This window comes from Megalobrama amblycephala, linkage group LG21, assembly GCF_018812025.1.
Source record: "Megalobrama amblycephala isolate DHTTF-2021 linkage group LG21, ASM1881202v1, whole genome shotgun sequence".
Classification (NCBI taxonomy): domain Eukaryota; kingdom Metazoa; phylum Chordata; class Actinopteri; order Cypriniformes; family Xenocyprididae; genus Megalobrama; species Megalobrama amblycephala.
The window spans coordinates 10,153,114-10,178,063 of NC_063064.1; positions in this window are offsets into that span (position 1 = coordinate 10,153,114).

Genomic DNA, 24,950 nt, shown 5'->3' on the forward strand with positions numbered 1-24,950 from the left:
TGTGCGCGCGGCGCGCACTCCATTTGTGGAGGCGCGCGCTGTATGTCACGTCACTATATATAAAAAGCAGTCATCCATACTCTGATTTGGTGAAAAGAAACATTTTTTTTCTTAAGGGGACATTTCAGTCTTGTGTCTGACATTTAATTACACGTTTTATATTGCAAATTCTGGTAATAATAACATATAAAGAATGTGTAAATGATGGTAATGAAATTACGAGCACATGACGTTGCTGTTACGTTGCCAGTAAGTCATGGAATGACCATTATATTACGAATAGAGGACGTATCTGGAACGTCCTTGGTAATCTTGTAACGTTAGGAGAACGTACTGATGACGTTGTGATATGGTAATTTGATGGTAATATTATTACGGGCATACAACGTTGTAGTTACGTTACTAGTAAGTCATGGAATTACCAATATATTACGAATAGAGGACGTATCTGGAACGTTCTTGGTAATCTTATAACGTTAGGAGATCGTACTGGCGACGTTGTGAGATGGTAATCTGAAGGTAATGAAATTACTGGCATGCGACGTCGTAGTTACGTTGTCAGTTAGTAAGTCATGACATTACCAAAAAGTACGAATACATTACGTAACTGTTAAGTCGTGTGTTAGCTGGGAAGACGCATACAGTTATCAGGAGCAACGGACTAATTCATAAAGATCTTGAATACTTAAGAAGAACGTTTTTGTGAAGCTTGCCAAAGGATTCTCCTTGTGTTTGACGTATTTGCTCACGTAATTTAATTTAAGCTTGTTATTCAAAGACACCTTTTAAAGAGTTATTGAACTTTATATATTTTAAATGTGAAGTATTTTTGTAAATAATAAGAGAAGGCTATTTGCCATTTGATATCAAAATTTTCTGAGTGTTTTGAAGCGTTTTATATTGAGTGTATTTTGTAAGGTAATATCCAAGCTGAAATAAGCTGTTTTGCACATTTTAATTTCCTGTGCAATACTATTACTGAAGCATCACATTTGCTTTAAGTATTTACATTTAACTGACATATACATTACATTTGAAGTGTTTAAGGTTAATTTACAGGTTTTATTACTTATGCATATTTTCTACTAACAAAATTGGGCCAATTTAAAGTAGTGATTCAAAATGTCTGAGTCAAGTGAGCCCACAAGTCAGGTAAGGGATAGTATTAGGGAGAGTGTAAATTCCCAAGACCAACCTGAAGAAGGTCAAGTGGGTGGTGCTGAAGCCCAGCAAGAAGAGGCACAGCAGTCAAGACGAAGTAGAAGAACCAGAACTTTAACAGAGAAGGGTAGAGAAATGCAAGCTACAAGGGTTAAGTCACTTCAACAAAGGTTTAACTACATTTACGACAAATGGAGAACACATGTTAAATCTTCTAAGCGGACATTATCACAATCAACAGAGGCTTTATCTGATGATCTGCTTAATGATATAATTGGTGATGTCATAGGTCTTTCTGCAGATGTTCAACGTGTTTATGATGACCTACGCAAAATCTCAACTCCAGATCAAGACATACGTCGAAGAGTGGATCTGTGTGTAGAGATTTCTAACTTTGTTGTATCTAGAGCTTCAAGTCGACTGGATGGAAAGATTCCAGAAGGAGAAGAGCAAGATTGGCCGGAAGCAGGCTCCCTCTTCAATTCAAGTTCCTGTAAATCAGGTTCTGTCACTTCTATCTTGGAAGATTCCTCAGAGCATTCAAGTAGATCTTCTGTAAAGCAACAGGAAGCTGCTGCTGATGCTGCTGCAAGCCAAGCTGTTCTGGAAGTGTTACAAGAACAAAATAAAGAACAATTGGAAATACAGCTCCTAGAAGCACAAGTTAAAAAGAAGATAGCTGATCAAGAGGCAGCGGTTGTAAAACGTCGTTTAGAGCGAGAAGCAGAAGAGGTGAAACGAAGAATACAGAGAGAGGAAGAGGAAGCTCATGTAGTGATTTTTACTTTGTCCATCCAAGGACGCGAAGTAAAATAGGGATTGGTACTCAAGCCACCGCTGACGTTGTGATTTTTGGACACACGTCTCTTAAGGTGTGGTTATGAGTACATCAGATGACCACTTCCCCCTTTTTCCCTAGTTCAGGGCACCAGTCAAGGTCTGTTACCTTGGCCGTATGAGAACATTCCCAACAGGGGCTTTCATTCATTTAGAATTAATGTAAAGTGGTCAGAAAGGTTCTACAAGAAACAGAAAAGGTTCTACAAGTTAGCAATTTCACCAATCTTTCAGATAAATCAGCTATTTATCTGAAAGATTGGTGAAATTGCTAACTTGTAGAACCTTTTCTGTATTATCAGCACAAGGAAGACACAAGTGTAATAAAATAAATTTTATTAACAAAAAGATAAACAAGAATAACTAACACAACTACTAAATGAATACCATGAATGATAAAGGAATAAAGTGCATAAGATACATAGAATACAAGTGATTAAGTTGAGTGTGGCTATGGAAGAGTTACGTTATCTTAGGGAAAGATAAACTATTTCTCTGAAAATAATAAGGTGGAGAACCTTATTATGCAACAAACAAATAAACGAGAGATTATTTGTTATTAACTAACATCAGCTATATTGAATCTAATAGGAATTAGGAAACTATATACTGATAATATACAACAATGCCAAGGTCTCTGGAAAGAGGTTTGGTTAAGTGATATTTACGTTCCACTTGGTTGAGTCCGATGACGGTGACGTCTTCCACTGGTTGTGCTGGGTGACAATGCAGTGGGGAGAGGAGCCAGAATCTGTTTCAACAGTCTTGAACACGAAGCTCTGTGGGATGCTGATCTCCTGGAGCACCAAAGGGTCCTAAAATCTGGAACACGCAGATGAGGCCCTAGTGTAGGTGCAGAAGGTCCTTAACAATCTGGAACATGCAGACGAAGGTACCTTGGAGTGAAGGTTTGCTCTCCTGAGCTTAACCTTGTTGCAGATGTCGTCACTGTCTCGCTGGACGGAAACTTTGAACGTAGTGTTGGTTAACGTCTCTTTCCTCAAAAGCTGAAGGCTTAGAACATGGTCGTCTCTGTTGCTGCCTCACAAGCTGTAGACTCAGATCATGGGATCTGTTGTTGTCTCTCTGGATGGACCAGAGGCTCCGAACGGTGTTGTATCTGTTAATATCTGTCCCCGTGCAGGACAGACTCAGAACGCTATATCTGTTACGTATTCCCCCTTTCAAGGGCAGACTCAGAACAATATCTGTTAATGTCTATCCCCTTTGACGGACAGACTCAGAACAATATCTGTTATGTCTCACCCGATGGGAGACTCAGAACAAGGAGTGTCGGTAGAAAGGGTACCTTTATCCCTTTCCGATGAGGAGGAGATTGCATTTTGGCGCTTCTCCATTCGAGTGCTGTGATTGGCTGCTGGCATCAGAGGGGACACACACGGTGTGGCCCACCCTTCTCTCCCCTGTGGAGCTCATTTGCATGAAGCACAAAGTTGGAAGTCTTTATAGTGTCTTTAAAGTTTACCAATGCATTTCTCACTTTCCAAACCACCACCAGAATACCTTTGGCAATATTCTAAACAAATAGAGACTAAACATGATGGAAAAAGATTGAACTGTCATTCAATTGTACATTAACAGCTGTATTTGTATCAGATGTTGCACTACAAATGGCTGTCACTGAGAATACTTATTTCTGTGAATAAGTGTGAAATGGATGTGTAGTTTGCATCAGTTCTAAGGTTTTCAAACATAGTTTTGAATGGATTTGGATGGATCTTTGTGATCTTTCTTTGTTTCACCCATTTCTGCTAAGGTCCCAAGGAATTTTTATGGCAGTCTCTGGCCAACTTTAGGAAGTATTGTTTAGATGGGTGAAGGGTAATAACTGCCTGTGGACCAATGAGAAGTCTTGTCCTTCCCAGGCTTGGTACAAGAGGTCTTCTTCTTACCCTCTAAGAGAGGTCTGGATGTTGTCCTTACATCTTTATCTGATGGCGTTGGACAGTTTGTTTGTGTTAGTCCACCGAGATCCAATCAAAATGTAGCAAACCTTTGTCCACTGTTACAGAGAGAGAGGGGACCGGCCGTAAACTGGGCCCTGGAATTCACTACACTCAATTCAAAGCTCAATTGGAAGAGGAACATGCAGCTCTACAAAAGACTCTTGAGGACAAATGGAGAAAGATGCAACATTTAGAAGCAGTAAAAGGTCTAAATGCAGCACGTGCAAGACTGCAGGTGTACGATCAAGAGAAGGTCGTAGAAGAAGATCAGAAAGACTTCATGAAAATGCCTCCTGTACCACAAGCTGTGACCACGTCTTCAAATAAAAGTACAGCAGATCTTGTAAAAGTGTTGGTAGGTGCTTTAAGTGCTAACACAATTCCAGTTCCTGAACCTTCTGTATTCAGTGGGGATCCATTGAAATACAATGACTGGAAACTCTCCTTTGAAACACTGATTGACCAGAAGAACATCCAAGACAAAGAGAAGATATACTACCTCCGTAGGTATGTAGGTGGACAAGCTAAGAAAGCACTTGATGGATATTTCCTACTCGGAACTGAATCTGCCTATGTTGCTGCATGGGAGATTTTAGAAGAGAGGTACGGAAACCCATTCACTATTGCAAAATCATACAGAGACAAGCTCCAGGCGTGGCCGAAAATGGGATCTAGGGACAGCTTTGAGCTCAGAGAGTTTGTTGATTTCCTGCGTAGTTGTGAGGCTGCCATGGTCCATATCAAGGCATTGGAAATCTTGAATGACTGTAATGAAAACAGGAAGATTCTTTCAAAGTTACCAGATTGGTTAGCGGTGAGATGGAACCGCAAGGTTATCGATATAGAAGAGGAGAGTAATCAATTTCCCTCTTTCAGCCAATTTAAGTTTCTGACAAGAGAGGTGAAAATTGCCTGCAACCCTGTCACATCATTACAGGCACTTAAATTAGGTGAGGTTGAAAAGCCAAAATTCCAAAAACGTCAAAGCTTTGGAGCAAAAACACTGACCACAAATTCCAATGAAAAGTCTGTTACAACATGCATTTTCTGCCAGAAAACAGGGCATACTTTGCACAAATGCAGGAAACTCATGGAGAAAGCGATTTCAGACAGGATTAAATTTGTTCAAGCTGAAAAGCTATGCTTTGGTTGTCTCAAGTCTGGTCACTTCTCAAAGAACTGCATCAGTAGGAGTGTTTGCGACACGTGCCATAAGATGCATCCGACCTGTCTGCACGAGGAGCGAACCAAAGAAAACCAAAAACTACTACAACCTAAGCCAAGTGCAAATCAAGAAATGTATCCAGTAAGACCTCAATCAGCACAACATAAAGAAACAACCACAGCTGTTACTTCAAATAGAGTAATACTTAATGAAGCTAATGCACAAACAGCAGCGATAATTCCCGTCTGGATTTCATCCATAACTCAACCAGCACAAGAAGTCCTTGTTTATGCTCTGTTGGATTCTCAAAGCAACACAACCTTCATTTTGAGTGAAGTAGCGGAAGCATTGGAAGCAAACAAAGAACAAGTTAAACTCAAGCTCTCTACTATGACTTCAAGAACCACAGTGGTAAGCTCTCAAAGAGTAAAGAATCTACAAGTTCGAGGCTTTTATTCTGGTAAAAGGATCTCTTTACCACCAGTTTACACTTCGGGAATTTATTCCAGCCAACAGAACTCACATACCAACTAATGAAACTGCAAAGGTTTGGTCTCATCTAGAGCATCTCCAAGACGAGATAGCACCACTGCAGGATTGTGAAGTTGGTCTGCTCATTGGGTACAATTGCTCACAAGCCCTACTTCCAAGAGAAGTAGTTTCTGGCCAAGAACATCAGCCTTATGCACAGCGTACGGACCTTGGATGGAGCATTGTTGGTCACAGGAAATCCATATGTAGACTATGGTGACGCTATCGGAACCAGTCATCGCATAGTAGTAAGGAAAGTGACACCAGATATGGAATTTCCTGTCAATCTCAAAACTGAAGTACACTATGTGAGACGAATGAAAGTAAAAGAAATTACTCCTTCAGAGATCATAAAGGTTCTTGAATCAGACTTCTCAGAAAAAGCTGAAGAAGATCATCCTGTATCCCAAGAGGATCTCAAGTTCTTGTCAATTTTGAGAGAAAACATCACACATAAGAGCAATGGTCACTACGAAATGCCATTACCATTCAAAAATGAAAAACCAAAACTTCCTAACAACAAAACTTGTGCAGTACACCGCCTGAAATGTCTTGAAAAGAGATTCAAGAAAGATCAGAAGTATTACAAGGACTATGTAAACTTCATGGATGACATCATTTCACGTGGTGACGCAGAGAAGGTCCCTGAGGAAGAAAGTAACAATAGTCCAGTATGGTATATTCCACATCATGGAGTTTATCATCCACAGAAACCAGGGAAAATACATGTAGTATTTGATTGTTCTTTGAAGTTTCAGGACACATCCCTCAATGACAATCTGCTCGCAGGCCCTAACTTGACCAATACATTGGTAGGTGTCCTGTGCCGTTTCCGAAAAGGTTCCAGGTCAGAAACACTTCCGGTGAGACGGGAACGCTGGCGCGTCTTGGCTGCCGCTCCTCTCAACCTACACTTGTTTTATCGTTGTTTTATCTCTGCAAATCACAGTTGTGGCTTTTTGGAACTTTTGAAAGTGCATGGGTTTCCCCCGCACCTACGCGATGCTGTACGGCGTTTTAACCCTTGGATTATTGGTTTTATCACAGAGCTATAACCGCCGGATCATTGGATTGTTTACAGATTGTGCATCCTACGGCTGGGTTCAAGACGCTCTGGGCAACAACTCTCTGGTTTCCATGGCTGTAAGGTACACTGCTTGTAATCTGCTGACCTTAAAGAGAAACTATTATCTGCCTAACGACATATACGAACTGTGACGTAATGTCGGTGTTTTGCGACCCCCGCGCTATATTCATCGTGCGTCAAAGCGCAGATTTTCTCCTTCTTCAGTGGATAACATATGTGTGCCAGCATACCAGCGTTCAGTATCTCGAATGGTGAGTGCGGGCGCAGACTTAAATAACTTGTCAGCGCTGCCTCGCATAGAGCTGTCTTCACTAGCCTCTACACTAACAGACTTTTCATCGGATAACAGCGGTGTGTCGTCATCTCAGCGCAATGTTCAACGAGCACTGTGTGCTGACAAATTGCCGCGACCTCAACGTACTGAGAAGTCGTCGCAATTTTCTACTATCCCGCGCGTGGTGAAATCTGCGCTTTTTAACGCACGTTCTGTGAACAATAAATCCCTCATCTTATCTGACATTATCATTGAAAAAGGACTTGACTTGGTGTGCCTTACAGAAACTTGGCACAACCAGTCAGATGGTCTTCTGTTTAATGAACTTACACCTACTGGCTATGGGTTATTTGATTCCCCTCGCTCGTCTGGTAGGGGAGGGGGTATTATTGTTTTATTTAAACAAGATATAACATTTAGGCCAGTAGTTATCCCCCAGTTTAAATCTTTTGAGTGTCTGGCTTTGAGTATCTCTGCACCCAGTTCGATTGTAATTGCCACGGTTTATAGACCACCTAAGCCTAATGCTGCCTTCTTATCTGAATTTGCTGACTTGTTGTCAATGTTGTGCCTTAAGTTTGAGAAAACTCTTATCCTAGGGGATTTCAATATTCATGTGGACAAAAAAGACTCTGCTATGACAAAGGACTTCCTGTCTTTACTGGAGTGTTTTGACCTTAAACAGCTGGTGGACTTCTCTACTCACAACAAGGGCCACACCCTAGATCTAGTTATTTCTAGTGGATCATTTTTGTCCCAGCCTTACACCGTAGACCTAGGTCTGTCTGACCATTTTGCTGTCCTTTTTAATATATTGGGATTTTCCAATTCCATCTCTACATCCCGTACTATAATGTATCGGAATTGGAAATCAATTGATCTCCAGGATTTTTCTGCTTTTATTGAGTCCTCTTTAATGTGTTTCTCTTTTACTGACCCTTTGGAGGACAAAGTCTCGCTGTTAAACTCAGTTCTTTTGTCTGGTTTAGATTCATTTGCACCTATGAAATCTCGCTCTGTTTCATATGTTCGCTCTGCCCCTTGGTATAATAATGAGCTGCGTACCAAGAAGGCAATGTGTCGTAAGATGGAGCGAAGGTGGCGTCTCTCTGGTATGAATGTTTATCTTCATGCTTGGAAGGACAACTTAAATGAATATAAGTCTGAGATTGCTTCTGCTAGGTCCCAGTACTTTTCTCAGATCATTATTAATAACCAGAGCAAACCCAGACAATTGTTTCATGTTATTAACAAACTTTTAAAAGGTGATAATTCCTCCCATACACCCATTGCAGCTGACCTTTGTGATAGGTTTCTTGATTTTTTCAGTTCTAAGATTGAGAAGGCTCGTAGTAGTTTGAGCCGCACTGCTGAGATCAATGACTCTGCTTTCTGTACCCTTCACTTTTCTGGTTCTCCTCTCTCAAACTTCTCTATACTTGATTTAACCTCTCTGGGCAAGGTAGTGTCACAAATGAAGGTTACCACCTCCATAACTGACCCACTTCCTACCTGCTTGTTCAAAGCATGCTTTCCTTGTTTAAGCGATGTGGTGCTGAGCATTGTTAATGACTCTCTTTCCTCAGCGGTTGTACCAGCAGCTTTTAAAATAGCTGCTGTTACTCCGGTACCTAAAAAGCCGAACGTTGATCTTGACAACTTACACAATTATCGTCCGATTTCTAATCTCCCTTTTTTAGCAAAAATTTTGGAACGAACAGTTGCATCTCAGTTGTATGCTCATCTAACAACAAATAATTTATTTGAGCCCCTTCAGTCTGGTTTTCGTAAATTTCACAGCACAGAAACAGCCTTAGTGAAGGTTACTAATGACTTGTTACTTGCTGCAGATTCTGGCTGCCTGTCAATTTTAATCCTTCTCGATCTCAGTGCTGCCTTTGACACTGTTGATCATTCTGTTTTACTCTCTCGTATGGAATCTGTGTTTGGCATCACTGATACTGCTCTTGATTGGTTTAAGTCCTACCTCACCGACCGTAGGCAATTTGTCTCCATGGGTGGGCACAAGTCTAACACTGGCTCAATCAAATTTGGGGTGCCCCAGGGATCTATTTTGAGTCCTATACTCTTTAGTATGTATATTTTTCCCCTTGGTCATCTTTTGCAATCTCTGGGTCTTAAGTATCATTTTTATGCAGATGACACTCAAATTTACATTCACTCAAAACCTGAAGATTACACTGCAGTGGCGTTTCTCGAACATTGCATATCGGAGATTAAAATTTGGATGTAAAAGAATTTTCTCTGCCTTAACAGCGATAAGACAGAGGTCATGCTGCTTGGCTCTATTCACCAAATACGCAAAGCTGGTTCTCCTTCACTCAATGTTGATGGCACTGTTCTCGAGTTTCAAACAAAAATAAAAAACCTGGGGTGATATTTGATTCTCATCTCACATTTGATCCACATGTACAGAATACCGTTAAAACATCATTTTTTCACCTCCGAAACATCGCAAGGCTTCGTCCTATGCTTTCTTTTAATGTTGCAGAAAAACTGATCAATACCTTTGTTTTTTCGCGCATTGATTATTGCAACGCCCTGCTCGCGGGAGTATCGAAAAATACCCTCAACAAACTCCAATATGTTCAAAACTCAGCTGCCAGAATCCTAGCAAGGACAAGAACCCGAGAGCATATCACCCCTATCTTGGAGTCCCTACATTGGCTTCCCGTCAGGTTTCGTGTAGATTTTAAAATTCTCATGTTGACTTATAAGGCCTTACACGACTTAGCCCCACACTATCTAGCTGAGCTTTTAACAGTTTATACTCCCAGGCGTGAGCTCCGTTCTTCGGAGTTAGGCCTCCTGACCGTTCCCACGACTCGCATGCGCATGATGGGTGACAGGGCTTTCTCTTCCTATGCTCCAAAACTTTGGAACTCTCTCCCCTGTGATATTAGACATGCAAACTCTCTTAGTGTTTTTAAAGGTTCTCTTAAAACTTATTTTTTTAGACTTGCTTATATGTAATTTGTATTTTTACTATTTCGTATCTATTTATCTATCTTCTTTATTGTGTATTGACTGTTTATTACTTTGTACTATGTGTAAAGCGCTTTGAGAATACCCTTTTAAAGGCGCTATATAAAATAAAGTTTATTATTATTATTATTATTACCTACGCTTTCTCTGGTGGGAGAATGGCAATTTAGAGACCAGACCATCAATCTACAGAATGAGAGTCCACTTGTTTGGAGCTGCCTCATCTCCTGGTTGTTCAAACTTTGGTCTGAAACATCTGGCAACACAAGGGCATGGTCAGTACAGCGAAGACACCATATACTTCATTCATAGAAATTTCTATGTAGACGATGGTCTGATAAGTGTGCAAACTGAGACAGAAGCTATCAAGCTTATCGAAGAATCAAGAAAACTTTGCTTCACTGGCAGGTTAAGACTCCACAAGTTTGTTTCTAACAGTGAAAAGGTGATGGCAACCATCCCAAAGGAAGAACGTGCCACAGTTAAAGATCTAGATATGGCTTTGAGTTTACCTCAAATGGAGAGAGCTCTTGGAGTTGAGTGGTGTATTACATCTGACTCATTTAAATTCAGAGTTCAAGTAAAACCCAATCCATTAACAAGGAGGGGTATGCTTTCTACCGTGGCCTCTGTGTATGACCCCCTGGGGTTCATGGCACCATTTGTTCTGTTGGGGAAACAAATACTCCAGCAAATGTGCAGAGAAAAAGTTGGTTGGGATGAGGAAGTTCCAGAGAACTTAAGACCTCAGTGGGAGTCCTGGATCAGAGACTTTCCTAATCTAGCTGAAATGGAAATCAAGAGAGGCTTCTTACCTTCAAATTTTGGCAAGGTCAAAATGTATGAGCTCCACCATTTTGCGGACGCAAGTGTCTCTGGATATGGTGAATGTACTTACTTGCGAGCCATTAACAAGTCCAACAAAGTTCATTGCTGTTTGGTAATGGGAAAATCCAGAGTTTCACCCACCAAAGTTACAACTACACCGAGGCTGGAACTCTCAGCAGCAGTTGTTGCAGTTCAAACCAGCAACATCCTTCGGAATGAACTAGAAATTCAAGATCTAAAAGAGTTCTTTGGACGGATTCTACTGTCGTTCTTGGCTACATAAACAATGACGCCAGACGGTTTCACATATTCATAGCCAATCATATTCAGAGAATCAGATCCAGTACAAAGCCTGAACAATGGGCTTATGTTGCCTCTGAGGACAATCCAGCCGATCATGCCTCTCGAGGTTTGACAGCACAGCAACTTAAGACTTCAAATTGGTTCACAGGACCAAAGTTTCTTTGGCAAAAAGAGCTACCTGACAGAGAATGCAAGGTGGGAGAAACTTAAGGAAGATGATCCTGAACTTCGCAAGGCTCTTGTGTGTAACACTAAGGGAAAAGAGAGCAGTTCATTGTTGGATCACCTACAGAAATTCTCTGATTGGTCAAGAGTAGTTAAAGCAGTTGCTAGACTGAAACGCAAAATCCAAGAATTCAAAGGTTTGAAGCAAAGAACCAATCAAAGCACAAGCCTAGAAGAAAGGAAAGAAGCAGAACTTGTTAAGTTGGTTCAAAAGGAAGCATTCTCAAATGAGATAAAGAGTTTGAAGCTAAAGAAAGAAATCACCAAGACCAAAGACAGTAGGCTGTACAAGTTAAATGTACATCTTCAAATGTGTCAAATGTAGAAAGTATAGAAGACCTACAGAAGAGCAAAGAATGGGTGAATTACCACAAGACAGAATGGAATCAACTCCACCATTCACTTATGCCGGTATTGACTGTTTTGGTCCAATATATATCAAAGAAGGAAGGAAGGATCTCAAGAGATATGGTCTTTTACTTGCCTGTTTGTGTTCAAGGGCCATACATATAGAGATGATTGATGACATGACAACTGACTCATTTATCAATGATTTAAGAGCATTCATTGCCATAAGAGGAAATGTCCGTCAATTGAGATGTGATCAAGGAACCAATTTTGTTGGAGCAAGGAGAGAGTTTACAGAACTCATGAAAGGGATGGATCAAGAAAGAGTGAAGGCTCTAGGATGTGAATTTCTTATGAACCCTCCAGCAGCAAGCCATATGGGAGGTGTCTGGGAGAGACAAATAAGAACTATAAGAAGTGTTCTTACTGCTATTCTTGACCAGTCAGCACAAAGGCTCGACGGTACCTCTTTAAGGACATTTCTGTATGAGGTTATGGCTATCATTAACAGCAGACCACTCACCACTGAACATTTGAATGACCCATCAGGACCAGAACCTTTAACTCCAAACCACATCCTTACAATGAAGTCCACAATCATTCTGCCCCCACCTGGACAATTTACAAGAGAAGATCTCTATCTTCGAAAGAGGTGGCGCAGAGTACAGTATTTGGCAAATGAATTCTGGACTCGATGGAAGAAAGAATATCTTTTGAATTTACAGCCAAGACAAAAGTGGCACAAGAACAGAAGGAACTTAAAGGTCAATGACAGGAAGCTGGCCAGAATCACAGAAGTCTACCCAGGGTCAGATGGTAGGGTGAGAAAAATAAGGTTACTAGTTAGACACCACATTTGACAAAAAAGGGAAACCCACAACTAAAACTGTTTCTCTTGATAGACCTGTACAGAAGGTTGTTACTTTGCTTGAGACAGATTAAAGGATATAAATTTTCTTGAAGTTACAACTTAATTGGTTAATAACAGGAAAATTTTTCATTAAAATGTTGAATTGGTTACCAGCAACAGCCACTGTATTGATAGAAATCCCACATTAAGGTTTGTGTGATTTGGTGGGAGTGTAAATGCTGCCATTTAAATTGTGTATATAATTTATGTATAACTTTATTTTGGTTTCATAATTCATAATTAATAATTTAATTTGTGTTTGTTATTTATGTGTTTATACATTATTTTATTTATTATAAGTTGCAGTACTTTTATTTTGAAGGCTCGGTTCAAGTTTATGCGCAAATGCTGACTTCACGTCAGATTCTCAGCTCCTGCAAGCAAGCAGCAAGCACGGACATTTTGTATGCTCCGATGAAAGTTTATTCTCGTAAAAAAGGACTTGAACACTCACAAAGAAGAGTCAAAGATTATTTCCCTTTCATGCAGCATGCAGCCAACGAGGTATTTCGTTTATTTGTCGTTTTGTGATTAAAATGAAATCTGTTGCGCACACTTTCATTTTTTGTCAAGCTTTTTGTATTGTCCTTTAATTTTAGTTTTCACGGTGGCATTGAAGAAAAGTCTTCAATTAAACCAGTTAAAAGAGAACCACTTGTGTCTGCGTATGCTTGGAGGGAGATACACTCATGTCGTTCCACACCTGTAAGACCTTCATTCATCTTCTTCAGAACACAAATTAAGATATTTTTGATGAAATCCGAGAAGAATGTTGTTTACGTCGAGCGATTCCAGGTTCTACGTCAGAACGTCGACTCATTATTGGTTGGCTCTTGCATCAGCATCACACACATGCTGATCATGTGACCAGCTTTGGCCAGTAATGAGTCAGAGTTCTGATGTAGAATCTGGAAGCACTGAACATAAAGAGCATATGAGAATGACACAGAAGAGAAGAGATTGGTGAATAAAGCCGTTATTTTTGCGCACAAAAAAGTATTCTCATCACTTCACAACATTAAAGTTGAACCACTGCAGTCACATGACTGTCTTTAGTACCTTTCTGCACCTTGAAAGTGTTGATTATATAGTTGAGTCATAAACCTTACTGGTGTAGAATGACATGAGGGTGAGGAATTAATGACAGAAATGTAATTTTTGGGTGAATTAACCCTTTAAATGCTTGTGCTGAGAGCGAGTGAGTCTCTGTTCAACTTTACAGAATGAGCTCAAGCAGACGAAGAGCGATAACTCTGACTAAAATATACCTACATGTAAAACGAGTAAATGTACAACAGTAACTCATGTGTCATTCATTGTTTTTACAGAAGTGATTTCATCTCTTCACTGCACTGTGAAAAATACTGACAAACCAATAAGATTCATGATTTTGGTCACAGAGCTGCTGAAGTTACATAAAACTGCCACTTGGTGGCTCACAAACAGACTCTAACCAACTGACAGCAAATTATTATTATTATGTACATTCATATATCTGTATTATATTTCAGTTTAGTTTGAGTACTGTCCATGTGTCAGGATTTAGCAATGTATACATCACCACATAGAGAGAGAAAGTTAGAAATGATAATGTTTGGATTTGGTGGTAGCTCAGGTTTTTCACCACTTCCTTATTTTGGCTTGGATTTTTGTTTGTTGGAAATATAAACTGAATTTAGAAATGCTTTTGAAATGGAAAAACTTAAATAAAAGTTAAAAAATCTGAAAATGAAGACGTGTTGGAGTGGGGTATGTGCAAAATAATCACAGTTCCCTGAATCCAGGGACCTATAGGTCACGGGTCTTGAGCTACTGGGTGATTCGACTGTGACTGACTCACACAGAAGAGACTTTGTTGCACATTAACACAGAATCCATCTAGACACTGTAGGATCTCGAGTCGATGGGCTTCACCACTGTGTCCTTGTTGTAGTAGGGACCAGAAGGGGGAACACACCCGAGGATAACCACATGTGAGATGTGTTTAGAGATTCAAAATGTTCATTAAAAAAAAAAAAAAAGTCAAGTAGTTTCAGTTGTTTGTCTTTATTAAATAGAAAAGAAACATTGCTTGTTTTCTGTAAATTGTGATAAAAATGTATATTAGTAATTATTTTTTTACTTAGTGTAGCAATTTAGCTCAAGGAAAATATGAATAATTAATTATAACTTATAAATATTTGGATCAGTGATAGATATTCTTATCAGCCTGACTTTTCTTTCCCTGTTTCTCTCTGTTTTCTCTCACCTGGTCTTCACGGATGCAAGGGTAGAACGGAAACTAGTTGTTATGGTTTTGTCACACATCTGGTTTTAATGTACACAATGTATACAGTACAGTCCAAAAGTTTGGAACCACTAAGATTTTTAATGTTTTTAAAAGAAGTTTTGTCTGCTCACCAAGGCTACATTTATTTAATTAAAAATACAGTAAAAACAGTAATATTGTGAAATATTATTACAATTTAAAATAACTGTTTTCTATTTGAATATATTTCACAAAGTAATTTATTCCTGTGATGCAAAGCTGAATTTTCAGCATCATTACTCCAGTCTTCAGTGTCACATGATCCTTCAGAAATCATTCTAATATGCTGATTTGCTGCTCAATAAACATTTATGATTATTTTCAATGTTGAAAACAGTTGTGTACTTTTTTTTTCAGGATTCCTTGATGAATAGAAAGTTCAAAACAATAGCATTTATCTGAAATACAAAGCTTCTGTAGCATTATACACTACCGTTCAAAAGTTTGGGGTCAGTAAGAATTTTTATTTTTATTTTTTTGAAAAGAAATTAAAGAAATGAATACTTTTATTCAGCAAGGATGCATTAAATCAATCAAAAGTGGCAGTAAAGACATTTATAATGTTACAAAAGATTAGATTTCAGATAAACACTGTTCTTTTGAACTTTCTATTCATCAAATAATCCTGAAAAAAAATATTGTACACAAATATTTTGTACAGTTGTACACAATAAATGTTTCTTGAGCAGCAGATCAGCATATTAGAATGATTTCTGAAGGATCATGTGACACTGAAGACTGAATGTAATGATGCTGAAAATTCAGCTTTGATCACAGGAATAAATTACTTTGTCAAATATATTCAAATAGAAAACAGTTATTTTAAATTGTAATAATATTTCACAATATTACTGTTTTTTACTGTATTTTTAATTAAATAAATGTAGCCTTGGTGAGCAGACGAAACTTCTTTTAAAAACATTAAAAATCTTAGTGGTTCCAAACTTTTGGACTGTACTGTATGTGTGTGTGTTTCTTGGAAAGCAGCCAAGAAAGGTCCCTATTTTTTAGGCCTTACTGGAGCCCAAGGCAGGCAGGGGCACTGGACCAGATGTTGACCATATTTAGACTTGTTTTTCTTTATGTACCACATTTCTATATCATGAAAGCATATTCTCATTGGACAATTGTTACACCACCCCCTGAACATGTTTAAAAGCCCTGTACTGAAGTAAGTCTGGGAGGAGGTTTTGTGAACGGATTGGCTTCATGTTCATGACTCTTTCCCATAGGCCTATGCATTCAATGAGTGAAAAAGACAAACTGAGAATGAGGCACGAATCAGGACAATAAATGTAAGATTAAATAATCTTGCAATCAGTTAATAGAATTACTTGATATAACAGAATTAATACAACTAACCTGTTCGTCCAGCAAACGCCCAGTATTAATTGTTTATTAATTCTACGAAATATTTAATGTTAGGTTATGGGAAATAACATTCTTACTGTACAGTACTACTCAGAGCTTGTAGTCAGGATCTGCATGACTCCAGTATATGAGCATAAAACACAGACAACTTCATGTGTGACATGAACAAGACTTTATTAACTAGACTAAACATTTAACCAAGGGAAAGAGAGAGCTGAAGCTGAATACAGGAAAGCAAGAAGTTATAACATTGTTTGAAATTCAGCGGATCAACAGCTTAGAGAAATCGTCAGTTTCTTAGTTTTAACACACCCTAGTTTAAAAGGGGCAGGGACGATTAAAGGCACAATATGTAAGTTCAAGTTCAGTTTATTTATACAGCACTAATAAAACAATCACACAACTGACCAAAGTGCTGCAGAGCTTCAGAAGGAAGAAGTAAAAGAGAGAATCAACAACACTTTAAAACACAGTTTAAAACAAAAAACAAAATAAGGTATAGACACTTAACAGCATAAAAACAAGGCAAAAACCATAGAAGAAGATTAATTATAAGCCTATGTTTTTCGTTTTGTTCTTTGTTTAGGAGATGTTCGCCGGTTCCCGCCTCCTTCTTCCCACTTAAAAGTAGTCAGGGAAAGGGCTAACCTGATTTCTAAAGGCAGATTATTCCACAACAAGGATCAATATTGGAGTGGCGTTTTCGAGCTGAAGGAGAACAAACTTGGACTTGACAGAGACTCTGCTCTCACATGTTTTAATAGACAGGTAAGCAAATATACATTATTTATTGTACACATACAGTTATTTTGCACTTTGTTTGTACTTCAGTAATGCTTTTTGGTGACCACATCTATGGCAGTGAAATTAAATACAGGATTGTTTTTCACTTAAAACTGCACAGCATTAACCAACCAAATCATTTAACAGATAGTCACATATCAGTAACAGACTAATAGCATTAAATTTCATGTTCCTTGCATCTAATTCATTACGATGACATAAAATAGTGTGATCAAACGTATAGGTAATACAAAAACCAATTCATTACCTCATCCGTGAACATGATTAGCGTCATCAAGCTTCATCTTTGTAATTGTTTTGAAAATGCGACCTCTTGCGGCGAAAACTTACATAGTGTGCCTTAATGTATCAAATAATGAGACTAAGTTTGATACTCACATGTCTCGCCCGTTTGAGTAAAACTGTCCTGATGCAGTTTGTTGAGGCTCCAGCTGATCTTTGCTGATGTTGTCTTGATGAGAGAGAATTAGCTGGAGTCAGAGGATCTTTGGTGGATGGAAAGTCAAAGCTGCAGTCTGGCACAAGCTTGAGGCTCTTCAGACGTCTTCTAGTTCAGCACCAGAATTCTCTCAGGGTCTGAAAGCAAGACTTGAAGAAAAAGATCTACTGAGAATCTTTGCAGAGTATGACATTGTGTATGGAAGGAAATGAATGCAAATGGTTTTGAAACAAAAAAGCTTGTTGAATTTCACTAACTGGAAAAAAAATGCTTTGCATTAACCATGAAATTTAACATGGTTGTATATTTAAGCTGTGAATATTTCAATTCCAAACATTTCAAACACATTTTCATTATTAAAAATTCAATAATCAATATTTACCTTTCAGATTTCACTTCACAATCTCAAGTGTATGTAATAACATTTAAATGATTTGATAACTAAATTGCATGTTTTTGTGTTTTTTATTGAATTCTCAGGCATACAAATTAATATATTATAATGATTAATAAGAGTAGGAGCATAACTAGGGTGACCATATTTTGATTACCAAAAACCAGGACACTCGGCCCAGCAATGAGATACTCAAAGATGCCTTATAATTTCAATACATTTAAATTATGCCTCCTCTGTATGTATAGACAATTGTTATATTACAAAATACTATCCATAACCAAAGACACAAATTCAGATAGACTTCTCAGAGGTTACTCAACATGTTTTATTATGACAAGTTTCAAAAATAACGAATTAAATAATGATAGAAATAATGTCTTTTCTGTAAAAATATAGATATTTTTTGTAAGTTTGTGAGAGATATTTTTGTTAAATTTGGATTGCTGATATAGCAGAGGTATTTTTTTAGTTATTTATTATTTATTTTTCTAATACTTTTCTTCTTCATCCTCGTTTTCCTCTTCATCCTGTTTTTCTTCCTCATCCTCCTTCTTTGCCCATCTATATTTTGCTGTAGAGCTGATCTTTCCCAGCAGTTTTTTGTTGCTTAACAAATAAGCATGAAAGTTATAAAGAAATGTATATAGGCCGATCAGCTGTTACATGTCAAGGTACAAAGGAAGAGCACAACAAGCTGAACTCATAGTAGACGATAGCTGAAGGTTGCTCTGCTGTTACACAAAGTATCTGTTATTCAGTTACAGACGACTGCACAAATCATGCAAACTAATGAAAACATTATAAACTGTTACCTAGAAGTAAACAACTGTAGTTTAGGCGTAAGTCCGCCACGACACTGAGAATAGTTACATTTATAGAATAATCCAATAATGTCTTGATACACAATGTGAACTAATATTCTCAGTTGCATGTGCAATCGAACATGTCTGCAAAACTACATTGATATTAATGTATGCTCCGCCTTCGGAAACCAAAAATCTCAGAAACGGAAAATTTCAATCTCAATTTAATGGCCCAATGACAACCAGGACATTTTCATCACTTTATAAAAAACAACCAGGACAGCCAGGACAGGACATGAAAACAGGACATGTCCTGGGAAAACAGGATGTTTGGTCACCCTAAGCATAACTACTGGCTTTAGTGTGGGCCCCGGGCAATGAGGGCCCCTATAATTGTCACCACCTTTTAACCCACTAAGGACGGCCGTGAACGTCACATTCAGTAATAAAATATTAATATAGTAAAGTAAATAAAACTAATAAAGTGGTTTCTGCGCCCATGTCTTTGGTCTCATGTATATCTTTTTGAGTACCTGCTGTCTGCATTGCAAGTCCCATTCAAGAACCTTTTCACCATTTTTCAAGTTAATCGCTGAATTTATTCTACTACACCTGGTTTGTTTGTTGGACAAATGGCGGATAGTCACGGGGTGGGGGCACCCCTTCCTCGTCATCGTGGAAAGCAGGTCATGGTTGCATAGCAATGACAGACGTGAGCACAAGCGCTTGTGAAAAAGGAGGAGAATGCGGTGCGGCCGCGCTTTCCACACTTTTTCTTTTGGAATCCATGGTGACTGATTACATCATAAAATCTAGGCTATACTTAGCCAGGTCAGTTAACAGCACACTACTTATCTTTCATTTCCAATGTGTATATCATAATGTATTCTCTTGAAAATTCTTGAATTTGGGGATGTAAGGCTTGGATCAGCTGCTCGGCCATGGAAACCCATTCCATGAAACTCTCTACACACTGTTCTTGAGCTAATCTGAAGGACACACAAAGATCTGTAGCTATTGACTCTGCAGAAAGATGGTGACGTCTGCCCACTGTGAGCCTCAGCATGCGCTGACCCCGCTCTGTGATTTTTCATGGCCTAACATTTTGTGGCTGAGTTGCTGCTGTTGTTCCCAATTGCTTCCACTTTGTTATAATAACACTAACAGTTGACCGTGGAATATTTAGTAGTGAGGAAATTTCACAAATGGACTTGCACTGGTGAATTCACTGAGCTCCTGAGAGCGACCCATTCTTTCACTAATGTTTGTAGAAGCTACATGCCTAGTGCTTGATTTATACACCTGTGGCCATGAAAGTGACTGGAACACCTGAATTCAATGATTTGGAGGGGTGACCCAATACTTTTGGCAATATAGTGTATATATATATATATATATATATATATATATATATATATATATATATATATAAAATATTAGAGTTTGTTACCTACCGGAGTTTGGTACTGAGATGCCTGTAAGAACTCATCCTCCGCATGTCTAGTGGCAAAATGTGAGAAAAGCCCATTAATAAAAATGTATAGTAGGGGTGTCCAATCCTGCTCCTGGAGGGCAAAGCTCAAACACAAACACACCTAAACCATCTAATCAAGGGCTGTGACTGAAATTGTCCCCTATACTCTTAAATAAGACACTATTTGAGGGGACAGCTGTTTGTAGTGGTCTCCGAAACCACAGTGGATGTTATCGAGTGCACACCTTCAATCCCACAATGCACCGCAATAAGGAGTGTACAACTGATGTACTCATAATTCACTGTGAGGGTCTAGCCGGATGAATTGCCACGTCTCCCTTCCCTTCGCTGGCTCGTTTTCTTTCTCTTCTTCAAATACATTATATATTAGTGGAGTAATGTAGGGAATAGTGATGAGGGTAAAACACAGCTAAGATCTCACTTGGCATTCTAGAAACTTTCAGGCAGGTGTGTTGAGGAAAGTTGGAGCTAAACTCTGCAGGACAGTGGCCCTCCAGGACAAAGTTTGGACACTCCTGGTTTACAGGAAACATCTTCTTTATAGCCAATGCAACACTGAATGCATCAAATAATCTCTTGTATTCATACAGTTATAAGAATAAAATGTTGCTGAAGGCATCAAATAATTTTTTCTGTATTCTGTATATGTGTGTATGCAAATGAGACCTGCTTCAAGCATCATCCATGTCCTCCTGGGAAAAATGACCTTGATTCCTCTTTAGCAATTCAACAACGTCCTCATGCCTACAGACAAAGAAAAATGACATATAGAGTCACATGTATTTAATTGACTTCACCTTACAAGTCACCTTTTGGGTTTTATGGAAGAAAGAAGGCCATATTAGCGTTGTGTCCCAATTCAGAGGCTGCATCTTTCGAAGGCCAAATGCGTCAACAGCGTGACGAAGGCTATCTCAATATGAAGGCTCCTTTGAATGTGGCCTACTAATGCGTCCTTCTTTCACTCTGCCACGAAGGATAGAACAAGTGGATTTTTTTTAAACAATATGTTTGATTATTACACTTATCAGTTCAGTGTTTAATGTTGATTCAGTTCTCTTGTAAAGATCGTCAATTATTATTTATAATTAGTTGTGATTCTGAATTGGGGAAAAGCTGTTGTTTTGAAATGAGGGTGAGTAAATGCAATGCTAACTATGAATGATTATGTGGCGAGTTGCACCAGAACAGACTTGCTGTGACTCATTGATGGTTTGCAAGCCAAAGTTTAAAACCAGTGGTCTAGATCGCCTTAAAGACTGTCTGTTTAAATTATGCAGCAAATAGTTGAGTCAAAACTTTGAAATTATGCCAATTACCTTTTGTGGACTCAAAAAGCATTTGGACACTTAAACCAGTACTACCTGAAGTGTTCAGCATTGTGAAGTGGTGTATGACCAAAGCGATCTATGGCATCCACATCGGCCCCTTGATTTAGCAGATACTCCACCTGTCACAGACACGTCAGGTTCCACCTCACTCCCTTACCCACGCACTCAATCACCAGCATACTGATCACCGCCACCTGTAACTCATCAGCACCGCAATCAGCACCAGTATAAAGCCACCACACTCACACACACTCACTGTCCGGTCTCGTTTGCACTACTACACATGTATGCTTACCTTAAGGACTCCAAACGCCATACTTACCTGCTCCAGTCGTCTCCTCCATCTCCTTCGTCTCCCGTTCTCCTTGTGTGCTTACCTGCCTGTGTGTGTGAGTGTCTCCGCCAGCTTCAACCATCTCATCTCTTCACCTGCATCTGCAAGACAAAATCAGGACAGTATTATATTCCCTTCATCTCTCAAGAACTCTTTATCTGCTTACCATAACCCAGTGCTCTGCTTAATTGTCAATAAACTCACCTGGATTGTTTATACCTCTGCCTCCGGGTCTCTGTTGTAACAGAAGACCGGACCATAACAACTTCACAGCATGAGCACCAACGACCCGTTTCAAGAGCTCGTGGACGCACTGCGCCGAGCACTCACACCACAACCATCGTCATCATCCCCCTCCAACGCTGCAACTTCCGCACCCTCCATCACCGCTCCTTCACCATCATTCACCGCCAGTCCCATGGCCAAACCGGCGCCCTACTCTGGATCGGCGGAGGAATGCAGCGGATTCCTTCTCCAATGCGAACTGGTCCTGGAGATGCAGCCGCACCTCTACACCACTGACACGGCTAAAATAGCGTTCATCATTTCGCAACTGCAAGGTAAGGCCCTGCAATGGGCAGATTCCCTGTGGACCCAGAAAGGCCCTGTTGTCCAGTCATATTCGGCGTTCGTCTCTCACTTCCGTGAGGTCTTCGGGAAACCTCTGACGGATTCTTCCACTGGTGAGAAACTCTATAATCTAAAGCAAAGAAATCTCTCAGTTAATGAATATGCCTTGCAGTTCCGAACGCTAGCCGCCACCAGCGGATGGAATGAACAAGCCCTCATCACCACTTTCCGTCAGGGATTGGAACCCAACGTGTGGCTGCATCTCGCTGCATACGAGGACTCAATGGGACTCGAACGCTTCATCCAACTCGCCATCCGCGTGGGTTCTCGTATGCAGTCGTGTCTCCTCGAGCACCAGGGCCAGTCATCTACCACCAACCTCCTCCGCCGGTCAGAACCCGTCAGCTCCCCAGAACCAGCCACCGAACCCATGCAAATTGACCATTCACGCCTCACTTCAAGTGAAAGACAGAGAAGGCTGACCCTGAACTTATGCCTATATTGTGGATCTCCGGGGCATGTCATCTCCACATGCCCAACCCGTCCTCCTCGGCCCGTGGTGAGTGCTATTTTCCCCTCCATTCAGAAAATGAAACCACTCACGACTATTGTAATCCTTACTGCTGCAAATACCTCTGTTCCAGTGGTGGCGCTCCTCGACTCAGGGTCAGCAGGAAATTTCATCTCAGGCGCCCTCTGTCGACAACTCAAACTCAAGATCTCCCCGTCTCCGGTTAACTATCAAATCCACTCCATCACGGGCAAACCCCTGAGCTGTAAGAACATCCGGCATTGTGTGGGACCACTTCAACTCTGCGTGGGCATTCTTCACTCTGAAAAGATACATCTGCTGGTTCTGGAGGAATCCACCGCTGACGTGGTTCTAGGGCGCCCATGGCTTGAACAACACAATCCCACCATCTCTTGGCGCACGGGCGAAGTCCTGAAGTGGGGCGACCACTGCTTTCCTGATTGCTTCCCAGCGCTTCCTGTTCCAAAGTCTCCACTCTTCAAATCTCTCTCCATGAATGCCACCTCTATCGAAAGCCCTGTCGAGCAACGCTCCGTGGATGTTCCCCGGACTACGCCCCCTTCAGTGACGTTTTCTGCCCGCAACGCGCCTCCAAGCTTCCTCCACATCGGCCATGGGACTGTGCCATCGATCTGCTACCGGGTGAACCAGTGCCCAGGGGACGCATTTACCCCCTGTCTATACCGGAGGAGAAGGCCATGGAGGAATACATCAAAGAGGCCCTCAACCAAGGTTACATCCGCCCGTCTACTTCCCCTGCTGCTTCAAGCTTCTTTTTTGTGGCGAAGAAGGACGGAGGCTTGAGGCCCTGCATTGATTACCGTGCTCTCAACAAAATCACAGTAAAATTCCGCTACCCGCTTCCCCTCGTCCCACGGCCCTGGAACATCTCCGTGGTGCCACTGTGTTCACCAAGCTGGACCTCCGCAGCGCGTACAACCTCATCCGGATACGCGAGGGGGACGAGTGGAAGACCGCCTTTGTCACGCCCACCGGACACTACGAGTATCTCGTCATGCCGTATGGCCTGGTCAACGCCCCCTCCGTATTCCAGGATTTCATACACGAGGTGCTCCGGGAGTTTCTCCACAAGTTCGTTTTGGTGTATATTGACGACATCCTCATCTACTCCCGGAGCTTGGCCGAACATCGCCACCACGTTGCGGAGGTCCTCCAACGCTTACGGCAATTCCAACTCTTCCTCAAAGCTGAAAAGTGCTCCTTTCACCAGCCCTCCGTCCAATTCCTGGGGTACATGATAGATCACAGTGGCATCCGGATGGACGAGGGGAAGGTCTCCGCCATCCAGTCCTGGCCCACTCCATCCACAATCAAAGAACTCCAACGCTTCCTAGGTTTCTCCAACTTCTACCGCCGTTTTATCAAGAACTACAGTACTATCGTCAGTCCACTCACCAACCTACTCCGTAATCAGCCCAAGTCTCTGTCCTGGTCCCTACAAGCCACCAACGCCTTCGAGACCCTCAAAAGAGCCTTCACCACCGCTCCCCTCCTCGTCCACCCTAACCCGGATCTACCATTCATCGTGGAAGTGGACGCCTCCACCACCGGAGTGGGAGCGGTCCTATCGCAGCAGCAGGGGACACCAAGTAGACTCCATCCATGCGCCTTCTTCTCCCGCAAGCTCAACCCGGCGGAGGTCAATTACGACATCGGTGACCGTGAACTCCTGGCCGTCAAGCTTGCCCTTGAGGAGTGGAGGCATTGGTTGGAGGGGGCTGCTCACCCATTCCAAGTTCTCACTGATCATAAGAACCTTGAATATCTGAAGGCTGCCAAAAGACTCAACCCTCGCCAAGCTCGCTGGGCCATGTTTTTCTCAAGGTTCAATTTCTCCATCTCTTACCGTCCTGGTTCAAAGAACACTAAAGCTGACGCCCTTTCTCGCCTCCATTCCCCTGAG